Source organism: Narcine bancroftii, chromosome 6, assembly GCF_036971445.1.
Source record: "Narcine bancroftii isolate sNarBan1 chromosome 6, sNarBan1.hap1, whole genome shotgun sequence".
NCBI lineage: Eukaryota > Metazoa > Chordata > Chondrichthyes > Torpediniformes > Narcinidae > Narcine > Narcine bancroftii.
Window position 1 is genome coordinate 75,929,139 of NC_091474.1, and position 20,133 is coordinate 75,949,271.

Below are 20,133 nucleotides of genomic sequence, written 5' to 3' on the forward strand. Positions count from 1 at the left end.
TGCAAGGAACATTGCGCTCCCCACTGCCTCCACGATGGCACCATCATCCTTTCTATGCACCACATGGAATTTTGTGCTCCCCACTCTATCCACGATGGGACCATCATCCTTTCTATGCACCGCAAAGAACTTTCTGCTCCCCACACCCTCCACGATGGGACCATCATCCTTGCTATGCAACGCAAGGAAGTTTGTGCTCTTCATTCCCTCCACGATGGGACCATCATCCTTTCTATGAACCGCAAGGAAATTTGTGCTCCCCACTCCCTCCACGTTGGGACCATCATCCTTTCTATGCACCTCAAAGAACATTGTGTTCCCTACACCCTCCACGATGGGACCATCATCCTTGCTCTGCACCGCAATGACCTTTGTGCTCCCCACTCCCACCACGATGGGACAATCATCCTTGCTATGCACTCCAAGGAACTTTATGCTCCTCATTCCCTCCACGATGGGACCATCATCCTTTCTATGAACCGCAAGGAAATTTGTGCTCCCCACTCCCTCCACTATTGGACCATCATACTTTATATGCACTGCAAGGAACTTTATGCTCCACATTCCCTCCATGATGGGACCATCATACTTTCAAAGCACTGCAAGGAACTTTGTGCTACCCACTCCCTCCACGATGGAACAATCATCGTTGCTATGCACCACAAGGACCTTTGTGCTCCCAACCCCCTCCAAGATGGGACCATTATCCTTCGTAGTCACCGCAAGGAACTTTGTGCTCCCCACTCCCTCCACGATGGGACCATCATCCTTGCTGTGCACCGCAAGGAACTTTGTGCTCCCCACTCCCTCCACGATGCGACCATCATCCTTGCTGTGCACCGCAATGAACGTTGTGCTCCCCACTCCCTCCACGATGGGACCATCATCCTTGCTCTGCACCTCAAAGATCTTTGTCCTCCCCACTCCCTCCACGATGGGACCATCATCCTTGCTATGCACCGCAAGGAACTTTGTGCTCCCCACTCCATCCACGATGGGACCATCATCCTTTCTATGCACCACATGGAAATATGTGCTCCCCACTCCATCCACGATGGGACCATCATCCTTTCTATGCACCGCAAAGAACTTTCTGCTCCCCACACCCTCCATGATGGGACCATCATCCTTGCTATGCAACGCAAGGAAGTTTGTGCTCCTCACTCCCTCCTCGATGGGACCATCATCCTTTCTATGCACCGCAAGGAACTTTGTGCTCCCCACTCCCTCCACGTTGGGACCATCATCCTTTCTATGCACCTCAAAGAACATTGTGCTCCCCACACCCTCCACGATGGGACCATCATCCTTGCTCTGCACCGCAATGAACTTTGTGCTCCCCTCTCCTTCCACGATGGGACCATCATCCTTTCTATGCACCGCCAGGAACTTTGTGCTCCCCACTCCCTCCACGATGGAACCATCATTCTTGCGTGTACCGCAAGGAACTTTGTGCTCCCCACTCCCTCCACGATGGAACCATCATTCTTGCGTGTACCGCAAGGAACTTTGTGCTACCCACTCCCTCCACGATGGAACAATCATCATTGCTATGCACCACAAGGACCTTTGTGCTCCCCTCTCCCTCCAAGATGGGACAATTATCCTTCGTATGCACCGCAAGGAACTTTGTGCTCCCCTCTCCCTCCACGTTGGGACCATCGTCCTTGCTCTGCACCTCAAAGATCTTTGTCCTCCCCACTCCCTCCACGATGGGACCATCATCCTTGCTATGCACCGCAAGGAACTTTGTGCTCCCCACTCCATCCACGATGGGACCATCATCCTTTCTATGCACCACATGGAATTATGTGCGCCCCACTCCATCCACGATGGGACCATCATCCTTTCTATGCACCGCAAAGAACTTTCTGCTCCCCACACCCTCCATGATGGGACCATCATCCTTGCTATGCAACGCAAGGAAGTTTGTGCTCCTCACTCCCTCCTCGATGGGACCATCATCCTTTCTATGCACCGCAAGGAACTTTGTTCTCCCCACACCATCCACGATGGGACCATCATCCTTTCTATGCACCACATGGAAATATGTGCTCCCCACTCCATCCACGATGGGACCATCATCATTTCTATGCACCGCAAAGAACTTTCTGCTCCCCACACCCTCCAAGATGGGACCATTATCCTTCGTAGTCACCGCAAGGAACTTTGTGCTCCCCACTCCCTCCACGATGGGACCATCATCCTTGCTATGCACCGCAAGGAACTTTGTGCTCCCCACTCCCTCCACGATGCGACCATCATCCTTGCTGTGCACCGCAAGGAACTTTGTGCTCCCCACACCCTCCACGATGGGACCTTCATCCTTTCTATGCACCTCAAAGAACTTTGTCCACCCCACTCCCTCAAAGATGGGACCATCATCCTTTCTATGCACCGCCAGGAACTTTGTGCTCCCTACTCCCTCCACGATGGGACCATCATCCTTGCTATGCAAAGCAAGGAACTTTGTGCTCCACACTCACTCCACGATGGGACCATCATCCTTGCTATGCACCGCAAAGAACTTTGTGCTCCCCACTCCCTCCACGATGGGACCATCATCCTTGCTATGCACCGCAAAGGAACTATATGCTCCCCACTCCCTCCACGTTGGGACCATCATCCTTTCCATGCACCTGTAAGAAAATTTGTGCTCCCCACTCCCTCCATGATGGGACCATCATCCTTTCTCTGCACTTCAAAGAACTTTTTCCTCCCCACTCCATCCACGATGGGACCATCATCCTTTCTATGCACCGCCAGGAACTTTGTGCTCCCCACTCCCTCCACGATGGAAACATCATTCTTGCATGCACCGGCAAGGAACTTTGTGCTCCCCACTCCCTCCACGATGGGACCATCATTCTTGCTCTGCACCTCAAAGATCTTTGTGCTCCCCACTCCCTCCACGATGGGACCATCATCCTTGCTCTGCACCGCAAGGAATTTTTTGCTCCCCACTCCCTCCACAATGGGACCATCAACCTTGCTATGCACTGCAAGGAACTGTTTTCTCCCCACTTCCACCACGATGGGACCATAATCCTTGCTATGCACCGCAAGGAACATAGTGCTCCCCACACGCTCCACGATGGGACCATGATCCTTGCTATGCACCTCAAGGAACTTTGTGCTCCCCACTCCCTCTACGATGGGACCATGATCCTTGTTATGCACCACAAGGAACTTTGTGCTCCACATTCCTCCCACGATGGGACCATCATCCTTTCTATGCACCTCAAAGAACTTTGTGCTCCTCACTCCCTCCACGATGGGACCATCATCCTTGCTATGCACCGCAAGGAACTTTGTGATCTCCAATCCTTCCACGATGGGAGAATCATCCTTTTTATGCATCTGTAAGGAAATTTGTGCTCCCCACTCCCTCCACGATGGGACCATCATCCTTTCTATGCACTTCAAAGAACTTTGTGCACCCCACTCCCTCCACGATGGGACCATCATCCTTGCAATGCACCGCAAGGAACTTTGTGCTCCGCACTCCCTCCACGATGGGACCATCATCTTTGCTATGCACTCCAAGGAACTTTGTGCTCCCCACTCCCTCCACTATGGGACATTCATTCTTTATATGCACCGCAAGGAACTTTATGCTCCACATTCCCTCCATGATGGGACCATCATCCTTTCAAAGCACCGCAAGGAACTTTGTGCTACCCACTCCCTCCACGATGGAACAATCATCGTTGCTATGCACCACAAGGACCTTTGTGCTCCCCTCTCCCTCCACGTTGGGACCATTATCCTTCGTATGCACCGCAAGGAACTTTGTGCTCCCCACTCACTCCACGATGGGACATTCATCCTTGCTCTGCACCTCAAAGATCTTTGTCCTCCCCACTCCCTCCACGATGGGACCATCATCCTTGCTATGCACCGCAAGGAACTTTGTGCTCCCCACTCCATCCACGATGGGACCATCATCCTTTCTATGCACCACATGGAAATATGTGCTCCCCACTCCATCCACGATGGGACCATCATCCTTTCTATGCACCGCAAAGAACTTTCTGCTCCCCACACCCTCCATGATGGGACCATCATCCATGCTATGCAACGCAAGGAAGTTTGTGCTCCTCACACCCTCCTCGATGGGACCATCATCCTTTCTATGCACCGCAAGGAACTTTGTGCTCCCCACTCCCTCCACGTTGGGACCATCATCCTTTCTATGCACCTCAAAGAACATTGTGCTCCCCACACCCTCCACGATGGGACCATCATCCTTGCTCTGCACCGCAATGAACTTTGTGCTCCCCTTTCCCTCCACGATGGGACCATCATCCTTTCTATGCACCGCCAGGAACTTTGTGCTCCCCACTCCCTCCACGATGGAACCATCATTCTTGCATGTACCGCAAGGAACTTTGTGCTCCCCACTCCCTCCACGATGGGACCATCATTCTTGCTCTGCACCTCAAAGATCTTTGTGCTCCCCACTCCCTCCACGATGGGACCATCATCCTTGCTCTGCACCGCAAGGAACTTTTTGCTCCCCACTCCCTCCACAATGGGACCATCAACCTTGCTATGCACTGCAAGGAACTGTTTGCTCCCCACTCCCACCACGATGGGACTATAATCCTTGCTATGCACCGCAAGGAACATTGTGCTCCCCACCCCATCCACGATGGGACCATCATCCTTGCTATGCAGCGCAAGGAACTTTGTGCTCCACACTCCCTCCACGATGGGACCATCATCCTTGCTCTGCACTGCAAGGAACATTGCGCTCCCCACTGCCTCCACGATGGCACCATCATCCTTTCTATGCACCACATGGAAATTTGTGCTCCCCACTCCATCCACGATGGGACCATCATCCTTTCTATGCACCGCAAAGAACTTTCTGCTCCCCACACCCTCCACGATGGGACCATCATCCTTGCTATGCAACGCAAGGAAGTTTGTGCTCCTCATTCCCTCCACGATGGGACCATCATCCTTTCTATGAACCGCAAGGAAATTTGTGCTCCCCACTCCCTCCACAATGGGACCATCAACCTTGCTATGCACTGCAAGGAACTGTTTGCTCCCCACTCCCAACACGATGGGACCATAATCCTTGATATGCACCGCAAGGAACATTGTGCTCCCCACCCCATCCACGATGGGACCATCATCCTTGCTATGCAGCGCAAGGAACTTTGTGCTCCACACTCCCTCCACGATGGGACCATCATCCTTGCTCTGCACTGCAAGGAACATTGCGCTCCCCACTGCCTCCACGATGGCACCATCATCCTTTCTATGCACCACATGGAAATTTGTGCTCCCCACTCCATCCACGATGGGACCATCATCCTTTCTATGCACCGCAAAGAACTTTCTGCTCCCCACACCCTCCACGATGGGACCATCATCCTTGCTATGCAACGCAAGGAAGTTTGTGCTCCTCATTCCCTCCACGATGGGACCATCATCCTTTCTATGAACCGCAAGGAAATTTGTGCTCCCCACTCCCTCCACGTTGGGACCATCATCCTTTCTATGCACCTCAAAGAACATTGTGCTCCCTACACCCTCCACGATGGGACCATCATCCTTGATCTGCACTGCAATGAACTTTGTGCTCCCCACTCCCACCACGATGGGACAATCATCCTTGCTATGCACTCCAAGGAACTTTATGCTCCACACTCCCTCCATGATGGGACCATCATCCTTTCTAAGCACCGCAAGGAACTTTGTGCTCCCCACTCCCTCCACGAAGCGACCATCATCCTTCCTGTGCACCGCAAGGAAATTTGTGCTCCCCACACCCTCCACGATGGGACCATCATCCTTTCTATGCACCTCAAAGAACTTTGTGCTCCCCAGTCCCTCCACGATTGAAACATCATTCTTGCTATGCACCACAAGGAACTTTGTTCTCTCCACTCCCTCCACGATGGGACCATCATCCTTTCCATGCACCTCAAAGAACTTTGTCCACCCCACTCCCTCAAAGATGGGACCATCATCCTTTCTATGCACCGCCAGGAACTTTGTGCTCCCTACTCCCTCCACGATGGGACCATCATCCTTGCTATGCAAAGCAAGGATCTTTCTGCTCCACACTCACTCCACGATGGGACCATCAACCTTGCTATGCACTGCAAGGAACTGTTTGCTCCACACTCCCTCCACGATGGGACCATCATCCTTGCTCTGCACTGCAAGGAACATTGCGCTCCCCACTGCCTCCACGATGGCACCATCATCCTTTCTATGCACCACATGGAAATTTGTGCTCCCCACTCCCTCCACGATGGGACCATCATCCTTGCTATGCAAAGCAAGGAACTTTGTGCTCCACACTCACTCCACGATGGGACCATCATCCTTGCTATGCACCGCAAAAACTTTGTGCTCCCCACTCCCTCCACGATGGGACCATCATCCTTGCTACGCACCGCAAAGGAACTATATGCTCCCCACTCCCTCCACGTTGGGACCATCATCCTTTCTATGCACCTGTAAGAAAATTTGTGCTCCCCACTCCCTCCATGATGGGACCATCATCCTTTCTCTGCACTTCAAAGAACTTTGTCCTCCCCACTCCATCCACGATGGGACCATCATCCTTTCTATGTACCGCCAGGAACTTTGTGCTCCCCACTCCCTCCACGATGGAAACATCATTCTTGCATGCACCGGCAAGGAACTTTGTGCTCCCCACTCCCTCCACAATGGGACCATCATTCTTGCTCTGCACCTCAAAGATCTTTGTGCTCCCCACTCCCTCCACGATGGGACCATCATCCTTGCTCTGCACCGCAAGGAATTTTTTGCTCCCCACTCCCTCCACAATGGGACCATCAACCTTGCTATGCACTGCAAGGAACTGTTTTCTCCCCACTTCCACCACGATGGGACCATAATCCTTGCTATGCACCGCAAGGAACATTGTGCTCCCCACACGCTCCACGATGGGACCATGATCCTTGCTATGCACCTCAAGGAACTTTGTGCTCCCCACTCCCTCTACGATGGGACCATGATCCTTGTTATGCACCGCAAGGAACTTTGTGCTCCACACTCCTCCCACGATGGGACCATCATCCTTTCTATGCACCTCAAAGAACTTTGTGCTCCTCACTCCCTCCACGATGGGACCATCATCCTTGCTATGCACCGCAAGGAACTTTGTGATCTCCAATCCTTCCACGATGGGAAAATCATCCTTTTTATGCATCTGTAAGGAAATTTGTGCTCCCCACTCCCTCCACGATGGGACCATCATCCTTTCTAAGCACTTCAAAGAACTTTGTGCACCCCACTCCCTCCACGATTGGACCATCATCCTTGCAATGCACCGCAAAGAACTTTGTGCTCCGCACTTCCTCCACGATGGGACCATCATCCTTGCTATGCACTCCAAGGAACTTTGTGCTCCCCACTCCCTCCACTATGGGACATTCATTCTTTATATGCACCGCAAGGAACTTTATGCTCCACATTCCCTCCATGATGGGACCATCATCCTTTCAAAGCACCGCAAGGAACTTTGTGCTACCCACTCCCTCCACGATGGAACAATCATCGTTGCTATGCACCACAAGGACCTTTGTGCTCCCCTCTCCCTCCAAGTTGGGACCATTATCCTTCGTATGCACCGCAAGGAACTTTGTGCTCCCCACTCCCTCCACGATGGGACATTCATCCTTGCTCTGCACCTAAAAGATCTTTGTCCTCCCCACTCCCTCCACGATGGAACCATCATTCTTGCGTGTACCGCAGGGAACTTTGTGCTACCCACTCCCTCCACGATTGGACAATCATCATTGCTATGCACCACAAGGACCTTTGTGCTCCCCTCTCCCTCCAAGATGGGACAATTATCCTTCGTATGCACCGCAAGGAACTTTGTGCTCCCCTCTCCCTCCACGATGGGACCATCGTCCTTGCTCTGCACCTCAAAGATCTTTGTCCTCCCCACTCCCTCCACGATGGGACCATCATCCTTGCTATGCACCGCAAGGAACTTTGTGCTCCCCACTCCATCCACGATGGGACCATCATCCTTTCTATGCACCACATTGAAATATGTGCGCCCCACTCCATCCACGATGGGACCATCATCCTTTCTATGCACCGCAAAGAACTTTCTGCTCCCCACACCCTCCATGATGGGACCATCATCCTTGCTATGCAACGCAAGGAAGTTTGTGCTCCTCACTCCCTCCTCGATGGGACCATCATCCTTTCTATGCACCGCAAGGAACTTTGTGCTCCCCACTCCATCCACGATGGGACCATCATCCTTTCTATGCACCACATGGAAATATGTGCTCCCCACTCCATCCACGATGGGACCATCATCATTTCTATGCACCGCAAAGAACTTTGTGCTCCCCACTCCCTCCACGATGGGACCATCATCCTTGCTATGCACCGCAAAGGAACTATATGCTCCCCACTCCCTCCACGTTGGGACCATCAACCTTTCTATGCACCTGTAAGAAAATTTGTGCTCCCCACTCCCTCCATGATGGGACCATCATCCTTTCTCTGCACTTCAAAGAACTTTGTCCTCCCCACTCCATCCACGATGGAAACATCATTCTTGCATGCACCGGCAAGGAACTTTGTGCTCCCCACTCCCTCCACGATGGGAGCATCATTCTTGCTCTGCACCTCAAAGATCTTTGTGGTCCCCACTCCCTCCACGATGGGACCATCATCCTTGCTCTGCACCGCAAGTAATTTTTTGCTCCCCACTCCCTCCACAATGGGACCATCAACCTTGCTATGCACTGCAAGGAACTGTTTTCTCCCCACTTCCACCACGATGGGACCATAATCCTTGCTATGCACCGCAAGGAACATTGTGCTCCCCACACGCTCCACGATGGGACCATGATCCTTGCTATGCACCTCAAGGAACTTTGTGCTCCCCACTCCCTCTACGATGGGACCATGATCCTTGTTATGCACCGCAAGGAACTTTGTGCTCCACACTCCTCCCACGATGGGACCATCATCCTTTCTATGCACCTCAAAGAACTTTGTGCTCCTCACTCCCTCCACGATGGGACCATCATCCTTGCTATGCATCGCAAGGAACTTTGTGATCTCCAATCCTTCCACGATGGGAGAATCATCCTTTTTATGCATCTGTAAGGAAATTTGTGCTCCCCACTCCCTCCACGATGGGACCATCATCCTTTCTATGCACTTCAAAGAACTTTGTGCACCCCACTCCCTCCACGATGGGACCATCATCCTTGCAATGCACCGCAAGGAACTTTGTGCTCCGCACTCCCTCCACGATGGGACCATCATCTTTGCTATGCACTCCAAGGAACTTTGTGCTCCCCACTCCCTCCACTATGGGACATTCATTCTTTATATGCACCGCAAGGAACTTTATGCTCCACATTCCCTCCATGATGGGACCATCATCCTTTCAAAGCACTGCAAGGAACTTTGTGCTACCCACTCCCTCCACGATGGAACAATCATCGTTGCTATGCACCACAAGGACCTTTGTGCTCCCCTCTCCCTCCAAGTTGGGACCATTATCCTTCGTATGCACCGCAAGGAACTTTGTGCTCCCCACTCCCTCCACGATGGGACATTCATCCTTGCTCTGCACCTCAAAGATCTTTGTCCTCCCCACTCCCTCCACGATGGGACCATCATCCTTGCTATGCACCGCAAGGAACTTTGTGCTCCCCACTCCATCCACGATGGGACCATCATCCTTTCTATGCACCACTTGGAAATATGTGCTCCCCACTCCATCCACGATGGGACCATCATCCTTTCTATGCACCGCAAAGTACTTTCTGCTCCCCACACCCTCCATGATGGGACCATCATCCTTGCTATGCAACGCAAGGAAGTTTGTGCTCCTCACACCCTCCTCGATGGGACCATCATCCTTTCTATGCACCGCAAGGAACTTTGTGCTCCCCACTCCCTCCACGTTGGGACCATCATCCTTTCTATGCACCTCAAAGAACATTGTGCTCCCCACACCCTCCACGATGGGACCATCATCCTTGCTCTGCACCGCAATGAACTTTGTGCTCCCCTCTCCCTCCACGATGGGACCATCATCCTTTCTATGCACCGCCAGGAACTTTGTGCTCCCCACTCCCTCCACGATGGAACCATCATTCTTGCATGTACCGCAAGGAACTTTGTGCTCCCCACTCCCTCCACGATGGGACCATCATTCTTGCTCTGCACCTCAAAGATCTTTGTGCTCCCCACTCCCTCCACGATGGGACCATCATCCTTGCTCTGCACCGCAAGGAACTTTTTGCTCCCCACTCCCTCCACAATGGGACCATCAACCTTGCTATGCACTGCAAGGAACTGTTTGCTCCCCACTCCCACCACGATGGGACCATAATCCTTGCTATGCACCGCAAGGAACATTGTGCTCCCCACCCCATCCACGATGGGACCATCATCCTTGCTATGCAGCGCAAGGAACTTTGTGCTCCACACTCCCTCCACGATGGGACCATCATCCTTGCTCTGCACTGCAAGGAACATTGCGCTCCCCACTGCCTCCACGATGGCACCATCATCCTTTCTATGCACCACATGGAAATTTGTGTTCCACACTCCATCCACGATGGGACCATCATCCTTTCTATGCACCGCAAAGAACTTTCTGCTCCCCACACCTTCCACGATGGGACCATCATCCTTGCTATGCAACGCAAGGAAGTTTGTGCTCCTCATTCCCTCCACGATGGGACCATCATCCTTTCTATGAACCGCAAGGAAATTTGTGCTCCCCACTCCCTCCACGTTGGAACTATCATCCTTTCTATGCACCTCAAAGAACATTGTGCTCCCTACACCCTCCACGATGGGACCATCATCCTTGATCTGCACCGCAATGAACTTTGTGCTCCCCACTCCCACCACGATGGGACAATCATCCTTGCTATGCACTCCAAGGAACTTTATGCTCCACACTCCCTCCATGATGGGACCATCATCCTTTCTAAGCACCGCAAGGAACTTTGTGCTCCCCACTCCCTCCACGAAGCGACCATCATCCTTCCTGTGCACCGCAAGGAACTTTGTGCTCCCCACACCCTCCACGATGGGACCATCATCCTTTCTATGCACCTCAAAGAACTTTGTGCTCCCCAGTCCCTCCACGATTGAAACATCATTCTTGCTATGCACCACAAGGAACTTTGTTCTCTCCACTCCCTCCACGATGAAACCATCATCCTTGCTATGCACCGCAAAGAACTTTGTGCTCCCCACTCCCTCCACGATGGGACCATCATCCTTTCTATGCACCTGTAAGAAAATTTGTGCTCCCCACTCCCTCCATGATGGGACCATCATCCTTTCTCTGCACTTCAAAGAACTTTGTCCTCCCCACTCCATCCACGATGGGACCATCATCCTTTCTATGCACCGCCAGGAACTTTGTGCTCCCCACTCCCTCCACGATGGAAACATCATTCTTGCATGCACCGGCAAGGAACTTTGTGCTCCCCACTCCCTCCACGATGGGACCATCATTCTTGCTCTGCACCTCAAAGATCTTTGTGCTCCCCACTCCCTCCACGATGGGACCATCATCCTTGCTCTGCACCGCAAGGAATTTTTTGCTCCCCACTCCCTCCACAATGGGACCATCAACCTTGCTATGCATTGCAAGGAACTGTTTTCTCCCCACTTCCACCACGATGGGACCATAATCCTTGCTATGCACCGCAAGGAACATTGTGCTCCCCACACGCTCCACGATGGGACCATCATCCTTTCTAAGCACCGCAAGGAACTTTGTGCTCCCCACTCCCTCCACGAAGCGACCATCATCCTTCCTGTGCACCTCAAGGAACTTTGTGCTCCCCACTCCCTCTACGATGGGACCATGATCCTTGTTATGCACCGCAAGGAACTTTGTGCTCCACACTCCTCCCACGATGGGACTATCATCCTTTCTATGCACCTCAAAGAACTTTGTGCTCCTCACTCCCTCCACGATGGGACCATCATCCTTGCTATGCACCGCAAGGAACTTTGTGATCTCCAATCCTTCCACGATGGGAGAATCATCCTTTTTATGCATCTGTAAGGAAATTTGTGCTCCCCACTCCCTCCACGATGGGACCATCATCCTTTCTATGCACTTCAAAGAACTTTGTGCACCCCACTCCCTCCACGATGGGACCATCATCCTTGCAATGCACCGCAAGGAACTTTGTGCTCCGCACTTCCTCCACGATGGGACCATCATCCTTGCTATGCACTCCAAGGAACTTTGTGCTCCCCACTCCCTCCACTATGGGACATTCATTCTTTATATGCACCGCAAGGAACTTTATGCTCCACATTCCCTCCATGATGGGACCATCAGCCTTTCAAAGCACCGCAAGGAACTTTGTGCTACCCACTCCCTCCACGATGGAACAATCATCGTTGCTATGCACCACAAGGACCTTTGTGCTCCCCTCTCCCTCCAAGTTGGGACCATTATCCTTCGTATGCACCGCAAGGAACTTTGTGCTCCCCACTCCCTCCACGATGGGACATTCATCCTTGCTCTGCACCTAAAAGATCTTTGTCCTCCCCACTCCCTCCACGATGGAACCATCATTCTTGCGTGTACCGCAAGGAACTTTGTGCTACCCACTCCCTCCACGATGGAACAATCATCATTGCTATGCACCACAAGGACCTTTGTGCTCCCCTCTCCCTCCAAGATGGGACAATTATCCTTCGTATGCACCGCAAGGAACTTTGTGCTCCCCTCTCCCTCCACGATGGGACCATCGTCCTTGCTCTGCACCTCAAAGATCTTTGTCCTCCCCACTCCCTCCACGATGGGACCATCATCCTTGCTATGCACCGCAAGGAACTTTGTGCTCCCCACTCCATCCACGATGGGACCAACATCCTTTCTATGCACCACATGGAAATATGTGCGCCCCACTCCATCCACGATGGGACCATCATCCTTTCTATGCACCGCAAAGAACTTTCTGCTCCCCACACCCTCCATGATGGGACCATCATCCTTGCTATGCAACGCAAGGAAGTTTGTGCTCCTCACTCCCTCCTCGATGGGACCATCATCCTTTCTATGCACCGCAAGGAACTTTGTGCTCCGCACTCCATCCACGATGGGACCATCATCCTTTCTATGCACCACATGGAAATATGTGCTCCCCACTCCATCCACGATGGGACCATCATCATTTCTATGCACCGCAAAGAAATTTCTGCTCCCCACACCCTCCAAGATGGGACCATTATCCTTCGTAGTCACCGCAAGGAACTTTGTGCTCCCCACTCCCTCCACGATGGGACCATCATCCTTGCTATGCACCGCAAGGAACTTTGTGCTCCCCACTCCCTCCACGATGCGACCATCATCCTTGCTGTGCACCGCAAGGAACTTTGTGCTCCACACTCCTCCCACGATGGGACCATCATCCTTTCTATGCACCTCAAAGAACTTTGTGCTCCTCACTCCCTCCACGATGGGACCATCATCCTTGCTATGCACCGCAAGGAACTTTGTGATCTCCAATCCTTCCACGATGGGAAAATCATCCTTTTTATGCATCTGTAAGGAAATTTGTGCTCCCCACTCCCTCCACGATGGGACCATCATCCTTTCTAAGCACTTCAAAGAACTTTGTGCACCCCACTCCCTCCACGATGGGACCATCATCCTTGCAATGCACCGCAAAGAACTTTGTGCTCCGCACTTCCTCCACGATGGGACCATCATCCTTGCTATGCACTCCAAGGAACTTTGTGCTCCCCACTCCCTCCACTATGGGACATTCATTCTTTATATGCACCGCAAGGAACTTTATGCTCCACATTCCCTCCATGATGGGACCATCATCCTTTCAAAGCACCGCAAGGAACTTTGTGCTACCCACTCCCTCCACGATGGAACAATCATCGTTGCTATGCACCACAAGGACCTTTGTGCTCCCCTCTCCCTCCAAGTTGGGACCATTATCCTTCGTATGCACCGCAAGGAACTTTGTGCTCCCCACTCCCTCCACGATGGGACATTCATCCTTGCTCTGCACCTAAAAGATCTTTGTCCTCCCCACTCCCTCCACGATGGAACCATCATTCTTGCGTGTACCGCAGGGAACTTTGTGCTACCCACTCCCTCCACGATTGGACAATCATCATTGCTATGCACCACAAGGACCTTTGTGCTCCCCTCTCCCTCCAAGATGGGACAATTATCCTTCGTATGCACCGCAAGGAACTTTGTGCTCCCCTCTCCCTCCACGATGGGACCATCGTCCTTGCTCTGCACCTCAAAGATCTTTGTCCTCCCCACTCCCTCCACGATGGGACCATCATCCTTGCTATGCACCGCAAGGAACTTTGTGCTCCCCACTCCATCCACGATGGGACCATCATCCTTTCTATGCACCACATTGAAATATGTGCGCCCCACTCCATCCACGATGGGACCATCATCCTTTCTATGCACCGCAAAGAACTTTCTGCTCCCCACACCCTCCATGATGGGACCATCATCCTTGCTATGCAACGCAAGGAAGTTTGTGCTCCTCACTCCCTCCTCGATGGGACCATCATCCTTTCTATGCACCGCAAGGAACTTTGTGCTCCCCACTCCATCCACGATGGGACCATCATCCTTTCTATGCACCACATGGAAATATGTGCTCCCCACTCCATCCACGATGGGACCATCATCATTTCTATGCACCGCAAAGAACTTTGTGCTCCCCACTCCCTCCACGATGGGACCATCATCCTTGCTATGCACCGCAAAGGAACTATATGCTCCCCACTCCCTCCACGTTGGGACCATCAACCTTTCTATGCACCTGTAAGAAAATTTGTGCTCCCCACTCCCTCCATGATGGGACCATCATCCTTTCTCTGCACTTCAAAGAACTTTGTCCTCCCCACTCCATCCACGATGGGACCATCATCCTTTCTATGCACCGCCAGGAACTTTGTGCTCCCCACTCCCTCCACGATGGAAACATCATTCTTGCATGCACCGGCAAGGAACTTTGTGCTCCCCACTCCCTCCACGATGGGAGCATCATTCTTGCTCTGCACCTCAAAGATCTTTGTGGTCCCCACTCCCTCCACGATGGGACCATCATCCTTGCTCTGCACCGCAAGTAATTTTTTGCTCCCCACTCCCTCCACAATGGGACCATCAACCTTGCTATGCACTGCAAGGAACTGTTTTCTCCCCACTTCCACCACGATGGGACCATAATCCTTGCTATGCACCGCAAGGAACATTGTGCTCCCCACACGCTCCACGATGGGACCATGATCCTTGCTATGCACCTCAAGGAACTTTGTGCTCCCCACTCCCTCTACGATGGGACCATGATCCTTGTTATGCACCGCAAGGAACTTTGTGCTCCACACTCCTCCCACGATGGGACCATCATCCTTTCTATGCACCTCAAAGAACTTTGTGCTCCTCACTCCCTCCACGATGGGACCATCATCCTTGCTATGCATCGCAAGGAACTTTGTGATCTCCAATCCTTCCACGATGGGAGAATCATCCTTTTTATGCATCTGTAAGGAAATTTGTGCTCCCCACTCCCTCCACGATGGGACCATCATCCTTTCTATGCACTTCAAAGAACTTTGTGCACCCCACTCCCTCCACGATGGGACCATCATCCTTGCAATGCACCGCAAGGAACTTTGTGCTCCGCACTCCCTCCACGATGGGACCATCATCTTTGCTATGCACTCCAAGGAACTTTGTGCTCCCCACTCCCTCCACTATGGGACATTCATTCTTTATATGCACCGCAAGGAACTTTATGCTCCACATTCCCTCCATGATGGGACCATCATCCTTTCAAAGCACTGCAAGGAACTTTGTGCTACCCACTCCCTCCACGATGGAACAATCATCGTTGCTATGCACCACAAGGACCTTTGTGCTCCCCTCTCCCTCCAAGTTGGGACCATTATCCTTCGTATGCACCGCAAGGAACTTTGTGCTCCCCACTCCCTCCACGATGGGACATTCATCCTTGCTCTGCACCTCAAAGATCTTTGTCCTCCCCACTCCCTCCACGATGGGACCATCATCCTTGCTATGCACCGCAAGGAACTTTGTGCTCCCCACTCCATCCACGATGGGACCATCATCCTTTCTATGCACCACTTGGAAATATGTGCTCCCCACTCCATCCACGATGGGACCATCATCCTTTCTATGCACCGCAAAGTACTTTCTGCTCCCCACACCCTCCATGATGGGACCATCATCCTTGCTATGCAACGCAAGGAAGTTTGTGCTCCTCACACCCTCCTCGATGGGACCATCATCCTTTCTATGCACCGCAAGGAACTTTGTGCTCCCCACTCCCTCCACGTTGGGACCATCATCCTTTCTATGCACCTCAAAGAACATTGTGCTCCCCACACCCTCCACGATGGGACCATCATCCTTGCTCTGCACCGCAATGAACTTTGTGCTCCCCTCTCCCTCCACGATGGGACCATCATCCTTTCTATGCACCGCCAGGAACTTTGTGCTCCCCACTCCCTCCACGATGGAACCATCATTCTTGCATGTACCGCAAGGAACTTTGTGCTCCCCACTCCCTCCACGATGGGACCATCATTCTTGCTCTGCACCTCAAAGATCTTTGTGCTCCCCACTCCCTCCACGATGGGACCATCATCCTTGCTCTGCACCGCAAGGAACTTTTTGCTCCCCACTCCCTCCACAATGGGACCATCAACCTTGCTATGCACTGCAAGGAACTGTTTGCTCCCCACTCCCACCACGATGGGACCATAATCCTTGCTATGCACCGCAAGGAACATTGTGCTCCCCACCCCATCCACGATGGGACCATCATCCTTGCTATGCAGCGCAAGGAACTTTGTGCTCCACACTCCCTCCACGATGGGACCATCATCCTTGCTCTGCACTGCAAGGAACATTGCGCTCCCCACTGCCTCCACGATGGCACCATCATCCTTTCTATGCACCACATGGAAATTTGTGTTCCACACTCCATCCACGATGGGACCATCATCCTTTCTATGCACCGCAAAGAACTTTCTGCTCCCCACACCTTCCACGATGGGACCATCATCCTTGCTATGCAACGCAAGGAAGTTTGTGCTCCTCATTCCCTCCACGATGGGACCATCATCCTTTCTATGAACCGCAAGGAAATTTGTGCTCCCCACTCCCTCCACGTTGGAACTATCATCCTTTCTATGCACCTCAAAGAACATTGTGCTCCCTACACCCTCCACGATGGGACCATCATCCTTGATCTGCACCGCAATGAACTTTGTGCTCCCCACTCCCACCACGATGGGACAATCATCCTTGCTATGCACTCCAAGGAACTTTATGCTCCACACTCCCTCCATGATGGGACCATCATCCTTTCTAAGCACCGCAAGGAACTTTGTGCTCCCCACTCCCTCCACGAAGCGACCATCATCCTTCCTGTGCACCGCAAGGAACTTTGTGCTCCCCACACCCTCCACGATGGGACCATCATCCTTTCTATGCACCTCAAAGAACTTTGTGCTCCCCAGTCCCTCCACGATTGAAACATCATTCTTGCTATGCACCACAAGGAACTTTGTTCTCTCCACTCCCTCCACGATGAAACCATCATCCTTGCTATGCACCGCAAAGAACTTTGTGCTCCCCACTCCCTCCACGATGGGACCATCATCCTTTCTATGCACCTGTAAGAAAATTTGTGCTCCCCACTCCCTCCATGATGGGACCATCATCCTTTCTCTGCACTTCAAAGAACTTTGTCCTCCCCACTCCATCCACGATGGGACCATCATCCTTTCTATGCACCGCCAGGAACTTTGTGCTCCCCACTCCCTCCACGATGGAAACATCATTCTTGCATGCACCGGCAAGGAACTTTGTGCTCCCCACTCCCTCCACGATGGGACCATCATTCTTGCTCTGCACCTCAAAGATCTTTGTGCTCCCCACTCCCTCCACGATGGGACCATCATCCTTGCTCTGCACCGCAAGGAATTTTTTGCTCCCCACTCCCTCCACAATGGGACCATCAACCTTGCTATGCATTGCAAGGAACTGTTTTCTCCCCACTTCCACCACGATGGGACCATAATCCTTGCTATGCACCGCAAGGAACATTGTGCTCCCCACACGCTCCACGATGGGACCATCATCCTTTCTAAGCACCGCAAGGAACTTTGTGCTCCCCACTCCCTCCACGAAGCGACCATCATCCTTCCTGTGCACCTCAAGGAACTTTGTGCTCCCCACTCCCTCTACGATGGGACCATGATCCTTGTTATGCACCGCAAGGAACTTTGTGCTCCACACTCCTCCCACGATGGGACTATCATCCTTTCTATGCACCTCAAAGAACTTTGTGCTCCCCACTCCCTCCACTATGGGACATTCATTCTTTATATGCACCGCAAGGAACTTTATGCTCCACATTCCCTCCATGATGGGACCATCATCCTTTCAAAGCACTGCAAGGAACTTTGTGCTACCCACTCCCTCCACGATGGAACAATCATCGTTGCTATGCACCACAAGGACCTTTGTGCTCCCCTCTCCCTCCAAGTTGGGACCATTATCCTTCGTATGCACCGCAAGGAACTTTGTGCTCCCCACTCCCTCCACGATGGGACATTCATCCTTGCTCTGCACCTCAAAGATCTTTGTCCTCCCCACTCCCTCCACGATGGGACCATCATCCTTGCTATGCACCGCAAGGAACTTTGTGCTCCCCACTCCATCCACGATGGGACCATCATCCTTTCTATGCACCACTTGGAAATATGTGCTCCCCACTCCATCCACGATGGGACCATCATCCTTTCTATGCACCGCAAAGTACTTTCTGCTCCCCACACCCTCCATGATGGGACCATCATCCTTGCTATGCAACGCAAGGAAGTTTGTGCTCCTCACACCCTCCTCGATGGGACCATCATCCTTTCTATGCACCGCAAGGAACTTTGTGCTCCCCACTCCCTCCACGTTGGGACCATCATCCTTTCTATGCACCTCAAAGAACATTGTGCTCCCCACACCCTCCACGATGGGACCATCATCCTTGCTCTGCACCGCAATGAACTTTGTGCTCCCCTCTCCCTCCACGATGGGACCATCATCCTTTCTATGCACCGCCAGGAACTTTGTGCTCCCCACTCCCTCCACGATGGAACCATCATTCTTGCATGTACCACAAGGAACTTTGTGCTCCCCACTCCCTCCACGATGGGACCATCATTCTTGCTCTGCACCTCAAAGATCTTTGTGCTCCCCACTCCCTCCACGATGGGACCATCATCCTTGCTCTGCACCGCAAGGAACTTTTTGCTCCCCACTCCCTCCACAATGGGACCATCAACCTTGCTATGCACTGCAAGGAACTGTTTGCTCCCCACTCCCACCACGATGGGACCATAATCCTTGCTATGCACCGCAAGGAACATTGTGCTCCCCACCCCATCCACGATGGGACCATCATCCTTGCTATGCAGCGCAAGGAACTTTGTGCTCCACACTCCCTCCACGATGGGACCATCATCCTTGCTCTGCACTGCAAGGAACATTGCGCTCCCCACTGCCTCCACGATGGCACCATCATCCTTTCTATGCACCACATGGAAATTTGTGTTCCACACTCCATCCACGATGGGACCATCATCCTTTCTATGCACCGCAAAGAACTTTCTGCTCCCCACACCTTCCACGATGGGACCATCATCCTTGCTATGCAACGCAAGGAAGTTTGTGCTCCTCATTCCCTCCACGATGGGACCATCATCCTTTCTATGAACCGCAAGGAAATTTGTGCTCCCCACTCCCTCCACGTTGGAACTATCATCCTTTCTATGCACCTCAAAGAACATTGTGCTCCCTACACCCTCCACGATGGGACCATCATCCTTGATCTGCACCGCAATGAACTTTGTGCTCCCCACTCCCACCACGATGGGACAATCATCCTTGCTATGCACTCCAAGGAACTTTATGCTCCACACTCCCTCCATGATGGGACCATCATCCTTTCTAAGCACCGCAAGGAACTTTGTGCTCCCCACTCCCTCCACGAAGCGACCATCATCCTTCCTGTGCACCGCAAGGAACTTTGTGCTCCCCACACC